Source organism: Stenella coeruleoalba, assembly GCF_951394435.1.
Source record: "Stenella coeruleoalba genome assembly, chromosome: 4".
Taxonomy (NCBI): domain Eukaryota; kingdom Metazoa; phylum Chordata; class Mammalia; order Artiodactyla; family Delphinidae; genus Stenella; species Stenella coeruleoalba.
This window is the reverse complement of record NC_137149.1, coordinates 28,767,870-28,785,758: the sequence shown is the minus strand read 5'-3', so window position 1 is coordinate 28,785,758 and position 17,889 is coordinate 28,767,870. Positions and strand designations below refer to the sequence as shown.

Genomic DNA, 17,889 nt, shown 5'->3' with positions numbered 1-17,889 from the left:
TTCAACAAAATGCTTGTAGGTCAACAAATGCTTTTAGGACTTTTCAGACAGTATTGGTTTTTCCTAGTGTACTTATAGCACCTGAGTTCACTGTGCTGTTGAATCCTGAGTATATATAAAGGCCAGCTAACATAAGCTGTATTTTCTTTGCTCCTCATTTTCCATAACTTCACCCTAAGAATTAGTTTTACCTAGCCTATGGGTTGCTAATGTAATTTACAAGGTGACATGTGTTCCATTCTAATTAAGGTAACTTTCTAGTTTTGAGTAAGTCTCTCATAATTTTCAAGTCAGTTTCTTCATTGATAAAATGGAGATGACTGAGTCCTCACTCTCAAAATTACGATGATGATGAAATTATATGATATGTGTGAATGTACTGGTAAGTGGTGTCATTTTAACTATCTTGACAACTATAAAATCATGAAGAGAAGAATTTATAGAGATAGTACTTACTGTTTTCACCAGTTGTCCACATTGCCACTACCTCATTATAAATATTATATAATTTTTTCTAGAGAAATAGATGTCATAGTTACATAATGGTAATTACTTAATGGGAACTATTATAGAAGACATTTTCCAACAGGGTGACAAAATGAATATGAGTTCAGACCTTCCCACAGCCAACCAAGAGTGCTGAAGGGGCTCAAGTGTCCTGGAGCAACTGTGCTGTCCAGGTTTCTGGTTCCATCTCCTGAGCCCCCACAAGTGCTCTGTGCTCTAGTTGTCCCCAAAGGATCTGTGCTCTTTTTTACTTCCTACCTTTACACATTGTTTGCTCTGCTAAAGCAGTCCATTTTCCCTTATGCTCCTAGTGAGAGAAAACTCATCCTTTAAAACTCAGTTCATATTTACTTCATCCATCAAGTCTTTCCTGACTTTTCCAGGTCGTTAAGTACTTCCTTTCTGTGTCTATCATAAGTCTATGATAGCTGGCATTTATCACATAGTTGAAATTGTAACTTTGCATTTTAGTCTTTTACACTGAATCGTGAAGCTCCAGATAGCAGGGATAGCACAGAGGTTAAGAGCAAGGGCTCTGGCGTCCCAATGCATGGGTTAAAATCCTAGAGCTCTACCACTTATAGGGCGTGTGAACAAGGGAAAGTAAAGAAATCATTCATTGGTAAATGGGGGCTAATAATAATAACTGGGCCATTTAATTTAATGAGTAAACCTCTTAGAACAATGTCTAGCACATATTCTGAACTCAATATTTAATATTATAACTATTCTTTTCTTTTTAACCTACAAACAAACATTACTCCTGAGACATAGGTTTCTAACAATAATTCGAGTGAATAAGTGATCGTAATGTGCACTTATAAGAAAAAGTCCACACGTAACTCTTAAAATAAGTTGTCATTGCTGTACTTGTAAAAAATGGTAAAATCTTTATTAAAGTCTAAAATGACTAAATGTGTTAAAAACAATATCTTTTTTTGTGAAAAACAGAGGGTCATATCAAATAAGGATAAATTAATTCTGCTTAGACTCATAAGTTCTTTGATTTGGGTGATAAACCAGTAAACAAAGTGGGATAGAAAATAAAATTTATTTCACCTTCCAAAGGATTTAAAAATTCATACCAAAACCACAACAAAACCAACAAACGAAAATAATTGAGTTATGAGTCACCTTATCATTCAGGTTAATCTTTGGTCATGGAAACAGATATTTTCCTTAAATTTATTTATAAGCTTAATTCACTTTTCCCCCCAAACCCTGAGTATTTTTCTAACATATTTCAGAACTTCTGTGAAGTTTATATGAAAAAATAAACAAGTGAGTTATAGGCAAAAACATTTGAAAACATATGTGTAACACCCTGTTAGATCTTATCACACAATTCAAATGGTATAGCCAAAACATATAAAATCACTAATATTAATAAATCAGCTTTTCCGAGCACCAAGGAAAACATGGATTATTAAATAAATGATCCTAGATTAGTTGGTTAACTACATAGTTAGAGAAATAAAGATGCCTCATTCCATATCTTAAAATAAATTTCAAGTAGATAAAGGCGTAAAATGTAAAGGAAGAAATAAAAGAGCTGGAAGAAAAATAGAGATGACTTTTAATTTGCTCATGGGGGAAGAAGGTCTTTCTAGGCATGGTGAAAAGAAAAAAATTCATAAAACAGATAGATTAAAACATGAAAATTAAAAACACCTGAAATGGTAATATACCCAGTGGTCAAGAGCACTGACTTTGAAAAAGGCACACCCAGATTTTAAAAAACAGCTCCACCATTTATTAAGCCTGACTTTGTTCAAGTTGTTTAACCTCTACATGCCTCAATTTTCTGATCTGTGAAATATAATAATAATAATAATTGTACTTATTATTATTACTATTATACAGTAAGTACCACATAGGGTTTTTTGTGAGGAATAAATAAAATAATATTCATCAAGCACTTAGCATAATGGTGAATGCAAATAGAACAAAGGGGAGATATTTAGCATATGTATGATATACAAAAGTTTATCATTAATGTAAAATATTTCCTACACATTTACCTGCAAAAGGTGAACCAAGAAATGAAAGAAATTGTACATTTACATGTAATTCACATAACGAACTAGAGATGACAGAAGGAGAGCTAGAGATGGAGATTCTCTCATTGTTAGGATGAGGAGTGACTCTTGGTTTTCTAATTTTCCAAACGATCTACGATAAACACATTATTTGCTTCAGATAAAAAACTAGAAATTATTATATTTATTTAATTTACAGAAAAATAAATGTCTCAAATGAGTATGCTGATAAGTTTTTCAGTTTTGAGGGTCTATTCTTCCTACACTATCTGAACTAAAGGGCCGATACACTATCTTGCAAGCCTTCAGGAAATCAAATACTTTGGAGTATTTCTGTAGATTCCTAGAGTGTTCTTACATGTTCTGTTTTTTGTTTATTACCTTTTGTCTTGAGACACTTTCTTGAAATATCTCTCACCACCCTGTAACTGCTTCTCCTTACCCTGCTTCGATCAACCCTGAGAAGACTAGAAGGGGTGTGGGGAAGGAGATTGAAATAATTGCCTAGTTTTTGATGAAGGTATCAGCATACTATTCTCATTAAAGAAACAGCTCCCTGCGTGAAATACACATTATAGCACGATATAAAATTTTCATTTCTTAAACTGTTCTGTATTAAGCTATTTGTCATCAGTGTGGTTTACCTATATGAATCCGAGGCAGAGTTTAGGGACATATTTTAAAAGAAGACATAATGAGATTAGTCTACAATAATCCATACTACTATTTCAAACAGATTGCTATCCCTTATATGTCTGTGCTTCTGCCTTTTTTTTTTATTGCTATCGTCCCATGACCTTTAACAGGGAGACATATATAAAGATTGCATGCTAGTGTTTCAACTGATTCCTTTCATTGTTATTGGTGAGTTTTATACATAAGGTTCTTATTGTCCTTGTAGAAGGGAGAGGTAAAATCAATTTCCTCTTTAACATATTGATAAACAACTCCAGATATAAGAGGTAGGGAGGAGAAACTAGATTTACCTTTGTGTGACCTACATAGGAATGCTGGAAAAAATTAATTCCAGAATATTATGTCAACATTCCTTGAAGTTGTGGATATGATTTACATAGTAGGTCTTCCCTATCCACCCAGCTACTTTCATCTTGATACTGTAAATTGCTTTCATTTTCCCCCTCAGATCTGTGTGCTTGAGGTATTGTTGTGATAAATTATGGAGGTACAGAACTGAAAATGGTGTGTAGATTGTCTAAGAAATTGAGTGCAGTCAGCCTTAAAAGTGGTGGATGACGTGCTGAAGCGGCTACCTCACCCTGGCCATGTCCCATATGTCCTCAATGAACAGCTGCTTTTAACTTTGCCTTTTGCCCAGAGCACGAGCGCTGCTGGATTTATTGAATTAATAACCACTCCATTATGTGTGTTTTGTTTTCCTGTGAGCGTGAAATCTGGCTATAATGTTAGGAAAGTGTAAGACAGATCTCCTTAACAAACAAGGCGGTATCTATTTTGGGGGTCATTATTTAATACTTAAATCTTTGGGGTCAAAAATAATACGGAAATCCTTTCAAATCTAGACTGGAATGTTCCTAACAATATTGAGTTAAAAAGGCTTTTTATGGGTTACATAGGTAGGTAGAAACTGGCTTTCACTATGATTTGTAGTCTGAAGCCTGGCTACTGACTGCAATGTGTTTGTGATTGAATAAGGCTTTTTTAAAAAAAAAAACCTGTATTTTCTTTTTTTCAGGCCTGAATGTTATATATATATATTTCCTAGATGAACATCTGAATACTTTCTGCAGGAAATGAGGGCAAAATCGAACACTATCTTCCTTTTACAACCTAGGTCATTTCCTGAAGAGTTTTGAATCCAGTACGAAAGGCAGGATTTGAGCAAGGGAGGAATGCAGCACATGTGGGAAAGGTTGTACTGGCGACCTTTAATTTTTTTGACCAAGAAGGTGCGAGATAAGATTTCTATCAAGAAGTTTCAGTCAGGGCCATTTTGATTAATGGTGGTTTTCTTTCTTTCTTCTTTTCTTTTTTTTTTCAGTCAGGCAAACCCACTATTGTTCATGTTCCTCCCCCAAATTCTATCCCTTCCACCACAATTTTATAGAAAAAATACAGAAGGTAAATGATACTCTTTTATCAGCTGTTTTTCAGCTCCTGGTTATTTCCCTGTTGTCACTAGCAAGTGGCAGAAATAGTTGCCTTTTGAGGACCTATAAAATAATAGTTTTGATTTTTTTTCTTCTTTGTTTCTTAAAAGGAAAAGCAATAAAGATAACTAAGTTTATTGCTAGAAAGGGCCTAAAAGATTACCTATTTCAAGCCTTCATTTTATATATGGGGAAACTGAGGTTCAGAAAAGAATTTTTAATTTGTTTAAGATACTACTACTGATTGTAACACATTTCTAAAGAGTGCCAATTCAGAATTTTATCTACTACAAAACTAAAAAGAAAGGCTTGTATTTTTTAAGATATTGAATCTTCTCTTTGTTTATTTGTTTCAATGCAATTATCTCAAACTACTAAGCAATGAAATAAGACTTTTCATGCATTCTTTTTAAGAATCATGTTTCTTAAAGTTATGGTGTATTAAAAGTGAAAAAACTATTAAGACCCTGAAAAGCCTTCTGAATCATTTGAGTAAGGTCAAATTTTGTTTAGCATAGTATATTTTACTTTATTCTTTTTCTAAAACTGGGTAATGTGAAAAAATTACTTAGTGCCTACTGTGAGCCAGGCACTGTGCTAAGTGCCAACCATCTTCTAAACAACTGTTATAGCAGGTAATACAGTGCCCACTTTACAAACTAAAAACATGAGAATTAGAATTTTAGCAATTTGCTCAAAGTCATAAAAGTGATGGCACTGGGATCCAAGTTCAAGTCTGTTTCAATTCAAAGCTCAGGCTCCTTCCATTATATCAGGTTACTTGCATATATGTAAAACATGCCTTAAATGAATTAGTAGTCATACTCAAAATAAGCAGTAAAGCAGAAAATCTGTTACATTTGCCTTTAAAATATACTCAGAGGAAAGCTGAATGAATATTATCTCTTGCATGTGCCTACCCGCCAACAAACACAGACTCACAGTCACATAGCACACAGCCACACACACACAGTTGCTCAAGTTATTATGTGTAATCTACAGTTAAATAACTAAAAATTGCCTTTATTATTGGTTAAAATTCACATATGGGTATTGCTTTTATTACATAATTTTATTTGCAATTTCTGGGGCGATTTAAGCCACTGAAAATGTTTCTGAAATATATTTTTAAATCCAAAAAGCACGTTATAAATTTTAAAAAGTAGATTCAACTTCACAAATATTTACTATCTTCCAGAATCAAAATATTCATTAATGATGACACTCAAAAAAATATGAGAAAACACAGATTTGGGAGTTTGTTTTGTGAATATGAAGTTTGTTAGCTGGTTTAGAGTGGCATTTTGAATCATTGTTTCTGAGTTTAACATGAAAATGAAATAAATTATTTACAATGGGAAAGGGTTATATTTGGAGGAGTCTAGAAGTTATGTGTACATAGACTGATCATAAGTTTGCCTGGGGCAGTGCTGGTTTAACTTGTCCTTCAGGAACTCACACTTCTTCCCCTCACTCTCAGAGGCTCTGGTTTGGCTGATATTGTGTGGTGACCCTCGCCAGAGAGCAGCATGGCACTGCATGCCTTGAAGAAAGAAGCACTGAATAAGTTATGTTTTCACATCTCCAAACGGACATTAAAAGAGCACATACTTTGTTTTCCATGTGTATTAATACTTCCAATTATTAATAATCTTGAAGTTCTTCAGGTAATAATTTCCATATATTCCAAAGATAACTGTAAACTGCCTTTCTTCCAACAATTTTACTCTTATTGTGTACAAGTTGCCTGATGAAAACAGAACAGTAACTGGGTCATTACCATCAACGAAACTAAATCTAGTCCTGTCTTCAACTCTAAGAGAACAAAAAGAAAGGCTCTAGCTCATTGGCTCATGTATCAAAGAGACTTATTTCCTCACCAGCCTCTTGTAGCGCATAAGACAAGTCCTTCTCCTGACACTTCACAGCAAAAAGTAACTCCTCCCCAAACAAGACTCCTACCTCGAAATCATTATGTACATTTTACATTAAAAAATATCTCAAAGAACTATGATGCATTTTAAAAATTAGGTTGATAATTTTGCCTTGTTTACTTTGATTTTTTAAATTCAATTTTTTATTGGAGTAGAGTTGATTTACAATGTTGTGTTAGTTTCAGGTGTCCAGCAAAGTGATTCAGTTATACATATATATTCTTTTTCAGATTCTTTTCCCTTATAGCTTTTTACAAAATATTGAGTAGAGTTCCCTCTGCTATACAGTAGGTCCTTGTTGGTTATCTATTATATAGATATATATATAGTAGTGTGTATATGTTAATCCCAAACTCCTAATTTATCCCCCCCTTCCCCTTTGGTAGCCATAAGTTTGTTGTTAATTGTAGGAAAAAAATGTATTTTTCTACTATAAAAATAAGATGAAGCCCCAGCTTGCGGATTCCTTTTTTTGTTTTTTGTGGTACGCGGGCCTCTCACTGTTGTGGCCTCTCCCGTTGCGGCGTCCGGAGCACAGGCTCCGGACGCACAGACTCAGCAGCCATGGCTCAGGGGCCCAGCCGCTCCGCGGCATGTGGGGTCTTCCCGGACCGGGGCACGAACCTGTGTCCCCTGCATTGGCAGGCGGACTCTCAACCACTGCGCCACCAGGGAAGCCCCCAGATTCATTTTTATCTAAACCTATCCCCAAATAAATGAGAAATGCTGACTGTGGGTGGCCTTGTTGCTGGGGGTGGCACTATAATTGCACATGCATTTTGATATCTGAGGAGCAATCCCTTGAAGACATAGCGTTGGGATTTTTACTAAGAGTCCAGTGGTGGTTAGTGAGGCAGTCTTGGATTGATATGCTAACAAATTGAAAGAGACCAGCTCCCTGCTTCCTAGTCCAGAGCCTATAGTCCCTAACTATTACTGGGCAGAGGCAATGATGTGTCAAAGAAGAGAACAAGAATTAATATACAAAAACTTACAGACTAGGTGATCTGTTCATTAGAGAAATGCAAGTAAAAGTTTACTTTCTATTCAAACCCACTGACCTTTGACTCTTGCTAAGCTGCACATAAACATCCATATGGGTGTTACTACCTTTAAGCCACTGAACCCCTATCGTACATCTCAGTAAGCGTTAAATATTTTACTTATTTAATTAAATTCATAAATAAGTAAATGAAATGTGCTTATTTAGGCAATTAGGCTTATGCTTAACTCTAGGGATTTTACTTTTATTTAGGTATGGCATCGAATTAAATAAGATCCTTGTTGAGGCTCTTGAGCTGCTTTTGTAGACACGTACACAGAACTGCATCAAGACCTGCTTTAGAAGCAACACGTTGGCCTGTGAGAGAGTATGTAAAAAATGTTCCTCCAAGAAGCTACAGTCTAAAGAAGAAAAATACTCAGATATCATCTCGCAGATCTTTTATTGTGCTCTAAATAAATGGGTTGCTGTTATAGTGTAGACACGAGTGAAATGGCCTCCATTTCTAAATCAGCAGACTGCTGCTACATTCTGCAGTGGCTGAATTTCCTGGGTGGTCTTTAAGAATCGCCCCAGGAGGTAGGCACTGTCATAGTCCAATCCGGATGTTACAAAGGTATGTAAAACGGCATGTCTTGCAAGTTTAGTTTATGCGTTGTCTAGTCCTTCATGTGGAGATAGACATTCTTTTAAGCTTTTTGAGAACCTCTGTGGAATGAATGGGCCTGAAAGCTATTAACATCGATTTTCTTAATAAAGGTGTTGAAATGAGACCTGGCACTTATGCTGCAATACGAAAATATGTGCAGGTGAATTGAAAAACTTTTAGAATTTAAGTTCGGGTTCGAAATTGGTATGTTACGTTTTTCTGTGATTTTTATTCTGGCATAAACTTTTGTTTGTCTCTGTACCAACACAACCACGTTTCCTAGGTTTAAAATTAATTTTAATGTTTACTTTTCAAAAAGTGGGAGACAATAAAAGACCATTTGGTACCTCAGGCCAGCAGTTCTAGTACGTCAGCGATGGACTAGATACATGAACTAGTGAGATAGCATGAATCTTTCCATGGGGTTGGGAAGAAATGCAGTGAGGAGATACCTCTGAGGCAGGGGGTTTTGCAGCCAGAGAACGCTTCCCAGACAGAACTCCCAATAAGGGGACTGGCAACACCTAGAGATGCGCACACTGATGTGCCAATCCAGCACCTGTCCTGCCAACAGCCCCCAAGGAGCCGGTTTGAGTTAGTCCAGTAAATCACAGTGATATCTCCCTTAAGAGGTAACTGAAAGGGAAGCAGTCCAAACCGTGCATTCCAATCCTTACTGGGCCACCTGGAATTTAAAACTAAAGCACTGGCTTTTACTTCAAATGTACAAGGAGCTCACCTCCTCAGCATGACCTTTCACTCACTTTAGAGAATTAAATAGAGCTTACCAAAGGGTAACATTCTCTCTTTTTCAGGCACCTGCACACATCCCAAATCAAGAGTGCCAAAACTAAACGATCCTTGAAAGCTGGGAAACAGCGAAGACCTTTTGTAAGTAAGTCTTCCTGGAAAACATCTGGGAGAAAAGGTCTTGGTGATATTAGAATCAATGTCAAAAGAGCTGATAATTTGAGAAAACATTCAAAGATGTAGAATCTATTTCAGTGGAGTCTCAAACCTCCAGGAAGGGAAGGAATTGTTAAAGCAAATGAAAAATGAAATGTATTCTTACCTTGATCTATATGGTTTGAGTGAAAAACCCACGCCAAGTAATTATTTGAGGGTTACTAAGATGAATATTCTAATCATTTCATTATAACCAGCTATCTTCAGTAAGAGATCCTGCACAAGTATGCTGCTTACAATTATTCAAGTCAGAAAGCCAGTGTAAATGGTTTTAATCCTTTCTAGTCAAATTAATATGGTGTGGATGTCCTGGGTATATAGACACTCAGTTATCTTTCTTGTTGACACATATAAGAAAATTCTGGCTGGACACACATGATTTATTCTTTATATCTGGAGCTGGGCTGTAATCATTCACCCCGTTTCAAGTCTAGTTTGGCAACTTTATCTCGCTTGCAGTTTGCATTTTTTGAAAGTGAAAATATATTCTGCAGCTTTTGATGTGTCGATTGGTAGGAGGGTAAAGACAGCCGCACGAAGTCTCTGGAGACTGGTTCAGTGGCTAAATGCAGACCTCTAGTGCTTTCTTGTTAGCCAAGATAGATCTACATCCCGATGAACCACAACTAGTCAATAGCAGAGGCTCTCGATGCATGTGCTCAGAAGCCACAAATCAGCTTTCCCTGGGACTTAGTTATCGGCATATTGTGCCGTAGGCCATGCCCTGCTGCTGCTTGCCCGACTGTAATTTTTCCCCTAGTGAAGTTTTTAAAGTCACAGGCTGAGACTGTAACCGTGCTCTCCTGGCAACAAGGCTGTCATTAGCCTTCCAGATATCAATTGCTCATCAAATAAATTGCTACTTTAATGTCCTCAGCCTCTCACTATTAAGGAGGTTCAGTGCTAGCAGGATTTCCCCCAGTTATGTTTTCCTCTTCCAAAATTTATTTCTAAATGTTTCCTTACCTATGGCCAGAGTTTATATTAAAATGATATATGTGCCTGAGCTGGCCCATTACGTTTTAAAGTCTCTATCACTTCTATCATTGAAGTATCACAAAAGCCCCCATATTGGTCTCAACATAATTGGCCTCTTGGCTATCTAATCCACCTGTACCTTGTTTCCAGAAGCATCTTTGTAAAATACAAATCTAGTCACATCGTTACTCCTATTTTTAGAATTTCTCATTGTCTCCCCACATTTCTCACTGGGGCCTTTGGAAAATCCCCTGTGTTAGAGCCTAGGATGCCCTAAGAAAATACTATTTTATTAAGGAGAATTGCTTTCTTTGGACACCAGAATGTCCCCTGAAAGTAGTCCAGTGCCTCTTTGTAAACTTAGAGTTTGAATTTAGGCCCCAAAACTATGTTTGAAATACCTGTGTTATTGGCTTGTGGTGCAGCTTTTAAAAGGATTAGTGGGTTATTTTTGGGAGGGGAGCCCCAGCTCTGGCCAGCAGGCCACCCTGAAGTGCTCTGGGCAGACCAACCCCTAGACACAAGTTCTCCCTCTTAGCGAACAGCCTTCTCTCCCCCGGTCAGCAGGGGCTCTTCTCAAAGATACCAGTTCTACACGATGCCTTCTAAGAAGGGGCTGCTCTTACCCCACCTGATCCCCCATGGGGTCAGTTCTCATCTTCCTCTACTCTGAGGCCGAGTGAGGTTTCTGGGGCAACGCCTTCCTCCTTCTTTGCCAATGGGAGCCATCTTCGCCACCCTACACTGTGGTGTCGAAGTGCAACACCAGACTCTTGAGAATAGTATCAATGGCACGTGGTAACCTGCTACTCAAACCGCCTGCTTTCCCTCTCCCTCCCAGGACACTGCAGCAACACCAAACTACTCACAGTTCCCTGAGCGTCTGCCTCTTCGAGCCTCAGGACCTTGCACGCTACCTGCAGTGGTTGCCTTCACCTGGATTTGTCTTATCTGCCTGCTAAACTCTTACTCATTCTCTGTCTCACTCAAACATCACCTTTTTTCTGACATTTACCAAGGCTAAAGGAAAAAGTTTTCTTTTTTTTCTCCTTTTTTTTTTAAATGAGAGACGCTTGGGCCTGTTTGGGAAGAGAGTAGAGTAGGAGAGATTGATAGTCTAGGATAATTGATGGAGCCCCGTCCAGGAGATGATAAAGGGTAAGATCAAAGCGCAGAAGGAAAGCATTGTACGGCTGCCCTTACACAGCCCCCGTGGATTGTAACCATTTGTTTGCTTGTAGCTCTCCCTGCTCCAAGGCAGTGGTGGCCCAAGCCACCATTGTCTCTTACTCAGATCCCTGTAATAGCCTCCACAGTGGTCTCCTTATTTCCACTCTTGCTGCACTTTAGAATAATCTCAACACAGCAGCCAGAGTGAGTCATAAAATGCAAGTCAGATTCTATCACTCTTCTGCTCAAAATCTCCCCATCCCTCTCCATGTAAACACCAGTGGGCCACTAGCTGCCACACTGTGTGCTCTGCTGTCTTGCCTTCGAGGGCCATATCACCTTCTAATACACTATTTAGATTACTTATTTATATGGTTTGTTTAAACTCCCCACTCCAACAATCACGTGAGCTTCTTGAAGGAAGTTTTGTCTATTTACTTTCCTGCTCTATCACCCGTAACTGGGACACATAGTAAGCCCTCAATAAATATTTATTGAATGAATGAGTGAATTGTCCTATGGATACTCACACATAAAAACAGTGTAGAGATTGAAAAACTCATAGAATTTGTGTCAGCCATGATTTTGGCAAGAATCTTAGTTATCTCTGATATAAGTCCCTTTCAATACCATTTTTGACTACTAAGGAAACTTTGTAAATGTGGATTACTCTCTGGTAATGCTATGGCTTATATGAGACTAAGACATTAAAGTTATCCTCACAAATCTCAGTTGATTATTTCTTAGTCTTTGTTTAAAATTAATGATCCTTAAGTTTGTTGTTTTCCTGAAAATACCAGCAGAATGATTTTAAAGTATGACTTTCTTATAAAACTTCATACGCAGAAAAATTACTCACTAAGAGAAAATAAGCAAAGTCAGCAAAATTTAAAATTTATATTTGGATAACAAGAAGAAATGGAAACAGCTCTTTACCTGTTTGCGTGTTTATGTTTTGATCGCTGCTGTGTATGAACTGCCATCATAATTTTTGTTCAGAAAGTTGAGCCCAGTTGGTATTCAAACTTTTTTCTTTATGAACTGTATTTTGCAGAAACTTATAATCCTAGCTGAAAGACTCGTTTGTATTTTAAATTTAGAAAAGCGTATTTTTTAACTGAGCCCATAATGGGCAGTGAAATCCTCTCTCTCTGACTGGTCCGCGGCACGGTATCCAATTTTTCTCTCTCGTGACACCCATGTACCAAGAGGACATTTTCATGCCAAAAGACACTTACACCTTCCCTGCCATGAAGAGCAGAGCGGGGGTGGCTTTGTGGGCTTTGGACAACATATCAGTGAAGTCAAGTCACACATTTCTCAACGCCAGTGTGCAAACAGGGGGAGAAGGAAAGCCAGAGCCTGTAAAAGGAATTCTTGGACAGCTTGAGGAGAGTATAAAATGTGCTCTATAATTTTCAGCCTCCTGCAGTGCAAATGATTAGTTAAAGAAACACTTTGAACCTGTTAGTTGTACATCTTTTAAGCCATTTTAAATTATGGAAAAGATAGTCCTCAAGAAATTAATTAAAGTTTTGGACAATAATGCAATCAGGGATATCTGTGTTTGCAGTCTTTTCTCTCTGCTTGCATACATCTTTCTCTGTCAAGTACATCAAACAGCTAATTAGCCCCATTTTAAGAGCTTCACTGCTCACATCACTTAAAAGGATCTCCAGGCTGCCTTCTTAGAGAGTTCACACTAACTGTGCATTGGTTTCCTGAATGCTTCATAGACTTAGAAAGAATCTATTCCCTCCACATTGGAGGAACTTTAAAACTAGATGGACTTTCTTTCCTGCAAATCAATTTTCTTTGTTTTCTCACTCATGATCAGCATTTTACAAATAATCTTGTAAGGGTTGATAAACCTATTTCACCTGGTATGTGCTTATTTTAGTTAAATACCCTTGGGTTTGCTGAAGACATCTGAAAAACATTAGAATGACTGCTTTTTATTAAGACATGTGGTACCAGAAAAAAATTACGAGAGACTAAAGTGTTGCTTTCATTTAGCATAAAGTGTTACCATGACAAAAGTTCGGTGTTTCAAATACCCATTTTAGAAATAACTACAGGTCACATGATCTACAGATATCACATGTTAGCACATGTTAAAAGTTATAACCATAACTAGAGACAGAATTTCTGACTCACAGCTTCCATTAATCTGAACTATCACATGTCATCTCAAGTTGACTATAAAAATAACTCAAGACGCCAGAGTGCTTCAATTAACAGCTGAAATATTGTGATATTTTAACACAGGTGATATAAAGAATCAGAGCCACAAATAGATACATGGCTGTGAGTTATAGCTATTTCCTTGCAGGTTTATTGTTGAGGGCAGATGAAGAGAATGCTTTCCCTTCTTGTAAGCCAATCAGGCAGGGTAGGGTGCTGGTGGGTGAGGGAGTGCGTGGAGGTGGATTACACTTACACGGTTTCTTGATCATCTAAATATATGTATGAATATTACCCAAGGCAAGAAAGGTGGCAGGTAGTTCAAGAACACCCAAGATGTTTGAAAGAGAGACTCTGTGGTATCTTGAGTGGAACAAAGTGCCCAGAGGAACCAAGTAAATATTTGTAAAGTAATAGCAACGATAATAGTAGACATCCATTGTGAGCTTGGTATGGTTTAAGCATGACTTTAAATGTTGTAAACATATATTTTTTTCCAGTTTGATTGAAATGAAATTGATATACTGCACTGTGTACGTTGAAGGGGTACAGCATAATGATTTGAATGTTCTAAATATATTAGTTCACTGAATATTTACAACTATCTTTTGAGGTAGGTACCATTAGTACATATTCTCATCAACTTACCAATGTAGAAACTGAGCTGTAGAGAGTTTATGTAACTTGCTCAAGGTCACACACCCACTAAATGGTGGATTTCATTTTGATGCCAGGCAGTTGGGCTGCATTCTTAAAATCTTGAAAAAAGAATAGAAGGACAAAATGATGAAGATAGGGTGGTAGAGATCGAGATGGGAAGGAAGGTGAGGAAAGAAGTAGAGGAGAAAGGAGACTAGATAGAAGCTAGGGAAAAGCTATTTGTTTAGGTGACACCTAATATTACAATTTTAATGGAAGGTCAGAATGCTTAAGGAGTAAAGGAAGGAATGGTGGGAAAAAAGATTTCCCCGAGGAGCGAGATATTTGACCTAGGCTTTTGAAGTGAATCATGCTGGATTTAAGACTTTTTTGCCTTAAAATTTCATTAAAACTTAACCCCTAACTAGTATTAATGCTTACTAAAGTATATTTTCAAACCAAGCAGAAAATGATTTCAACGAAAATAAATATTATGGTTTCAAAGGAGAGGGAATGAAAGCCAGGTTGATACATGAACTATCCAGATAAAGTGAAGAAAAATAAAAACACATGAACACTTAAAGTTTTGCTCTTATTTTACTAGGAGCATGTTCCTCAGTCCCTATATTTCAAAATTATGCAATTGACACTTTAAGGCTGGCCTCATGCAGCGTGCCTGTAAAGACCAATAAATAAGCTGTCTTCAATGCTCAGCAACAACACAAAAACAAAATATTTGTAGGGTGGCAGTTTACACAACTTGGACCTATTTTTTATTGTGTTCTCTTTGGCCAAATACATTTGTGCAAAATGAGTTTCCACTCCCTCTGGCTTTAGTGCTCTGAACTAGTGGTGTCTGGGCCTTAGGATGTCTGAGCAACCTATAGCCATGTAGGAGATTTGGGGACAGTTTGGGCTAGAGGTTACATTAATTGTCATTTAATACAACCATCTGACTTTATTTTCTTTTAGGCAATTTTTCTCTTTGTTACTTTTTAAATTTTTAAAAATATTTTTATTGAAATACAGTTGATTTACAATGTTGTGTTAGTTTCAGGGGTACAGCAAAGTGATTCGGATGTATATATATATCCTTTTTTAGATTCTTTTCCATTATAGGTTATTACAAGATACTGAGTATAGTTCCCTGTGCCGTATAGTAGGTCCTTGTTGGTTATCTATTTTACATATAGTAGTGTGCATATGTTAATCCCAAACTCCTAATTTATTCCTCCCTCCATTTTCCCTTTGGTAACCATAAGTTTGTTTTAATGTATGTGAGTCTGTTTTTTTTTTTAAATGAGTTCATTTGTATCATTTTTTAGGTTCCACATATAAGTGCTATCATATGATATTTGTATTTCTCTATCTGACTTACTTCACTTAGTATGATATTCTCTAGATTCACCCATGTTGCTGCAAATGGCATTATTTCATTCTTTTTTATGGCTGAGTGGTATTCCATTGTATATATGTACCACATCTTCTTTATCCATTCACCTTTCAATGGGCATTTAGGTTTCTTCCATGTTTTGGCTATTGTAAATAGTGCTGCTATGAACATTGACTTTAAAGTTGAGGAAATTCATGTCCTAGAAGGGAGGGTTATTTATTAATTCAATCAATCCACAACTATTGAGTGCCTACCACTTGCTAGACACTGTTGTAGACGTTGAGTCGGGAGATTTGTTCAATGTTACACAGCTAATGAGTGATGGTCAGGAGAGGCAAGATCTTTTGTCACTCCATTTGGTGCACTTTCCATTGAATCATGCAGCCACCCACTTTTGAGATTATTTTCTCAACTTGGCTTTGAAAATGCGTCTGATTATCTGGTTATGGTTATCCAATTTCTAGATGGTTGCTTCTTGCCATTTATTTTCTGGATATTTCCAGACTAGAAGCAATTTGTTACAAGGAATAACAATTCACTGCTGAGAGTTTGCCACTCCTCTTGGATTTTGCAGTCTATGTCCTATCACACAGTTTGGTACTAAATATAGCTTAAATGTGATATCAATAAAACTCTTGGGGATGTAGGTCCTAATTGCAGCATTTAGAATCTATCACTAATAGCAGATGGTTTTATTGCCCTTGGGATCTTTGCTGCCTCTGTTTGTATTTACGATTACATGATTAGTTCTTAAAAGAGTTTTGTAGCTCCAAACGAGAAGTTACCCAAGCGTGGTATGATTCGATCTTTGTTACAACATTCAAATTATAAGATAACTTAATTCAAACTTTCCCCTCAAGTTATTGTACTCCTGTGTCTTTTGGTGAACTGGGGGGAATCAGGATTTGAACTCCAGCTCTTCCCCCCTCTACTTGTGATTGCTGCAGCATTCTCAAGCATGCGGTTCACAACAGTGGGTGCACCTAATTTCCAGCTTCTTAGTACCAGCCTCTCCTGACTAGTCCCTTCACTGCATTGCCTACTGAACTCAAAGATCCTATTCTGACATATTAATACTATGATTCATTAACGTCTTTGACTATGTACTTTGAACCAGGGACTATTCTAAATGCAGGTACCACAACTATAAAAATTGCTAATCTCATGCTAAAAAGTTAGGGTCATACAAATTCTAATGAACCCGATGAAAGTAATTTTGATATACATTTTACCAGATCCGAACAATTATAAAATCACATTATTTTACCAGGCAACACATCTATAGTGGGAAATCCAAGCACTTTTATGTTTTTCATAGGCTTTATTATGGCGATTACATTTCCTGACCTAAGACTCTGACAAAAGGAATTTGCTTTCAATAGTGCAAAAGAAGACAAAATGAATACCTTAATCTGATTGTTTTCACAGGCTTCTTTTGTCCCCATGCCTATTGTTAAGTCTAAACTTGTGACAGGGTTCTCACATTGTCTTGCACATAAGACAACCTTATGAACATATCTAGAAAATATTCTGGAGTTAATGACATTCATTATAATTGCTTCATGATTACCTTTTGTGAATTCCTCTCTGAGATAAGACATTCCTTATAATCAAGATGCATGTATAGTGTTATAATCTAAAAATTAGAAATACCAGACAACAGAGTACATTCAATGAAGGACACTGAGAAAATGTCATGATTACTGAGTTCAGTCTGTGGTATTGTCTTCTGCCAGCAGTGACAGCAACACTGAAGCTCCATATCAAAATGAATTCTAAATCAGATGAATATATTCATTTTTGTTTTCAAGGAAAATCATAGTAAGGAAGACTGATTAAAAGAAAGATTTTATAATTCCAAGGACACATTCATCATATACTGCAAATATTACAGCAGAAGGGATTGACATCATGGTAGGTTTGCCTCAAATCCATTATCTTTCAGTTAATAGATACCAATCATGACGGAAATTTGAAACCCTAAAGTAATATATTAAGTTGTTCATGTGATTTGTAACTGGAATTCTTTATTCTGAATTTGGAGTGATAGTTATTATTTTATTTCCGGGATTGATGAGGCTCCTAGAATAGCTGAAATGATTCTGAAAGAAGCACATACTGAATAATAATAGTAATGTGATCAGATGTCAGTCTTTCATATTTCTAAATCCTTAAAGTAATAATTTACTAATCATTTCACTTCTAGTCTAGGTGAAGCACATTTATATTCAAGTTATTATGAGTCGTAGACTGCTCTGGCAATTTGTATGAGGAGAGTTTTGGTGTCAAGTATATGTA

At 36.8% G+C, this 17,889-nt stretch overlaps 1 long non-coding RNA gene across 2 annotated transcripts; it reads left to right on the top strand.

Moving 5' to 3' along the window:
* The first annotated feature begins 7,869 nt into the window (after nt 1-7,869).
* LOC307185986 lies at nt 7,870-17,508 on the top strand. 2 transcript variants are annotated; one of them, XR_013828230.1, is made up of 4 exons: nt 7,870-8,228; nt 9,077-9,152; nt 14,060-14,172; nt 17,403-17,508. It is a non-coding gene; the product is annotated as an uncharacterized lncRNA (long non-coding RNA). The 2 variants fall into 2 exon arrangements; XR_013828229.1 differs by lacking the exon at nt 14,060-14,172.
* The last annotated feature ends 381 nt before the right edge of the window (nt 17,509-17,889 follow it).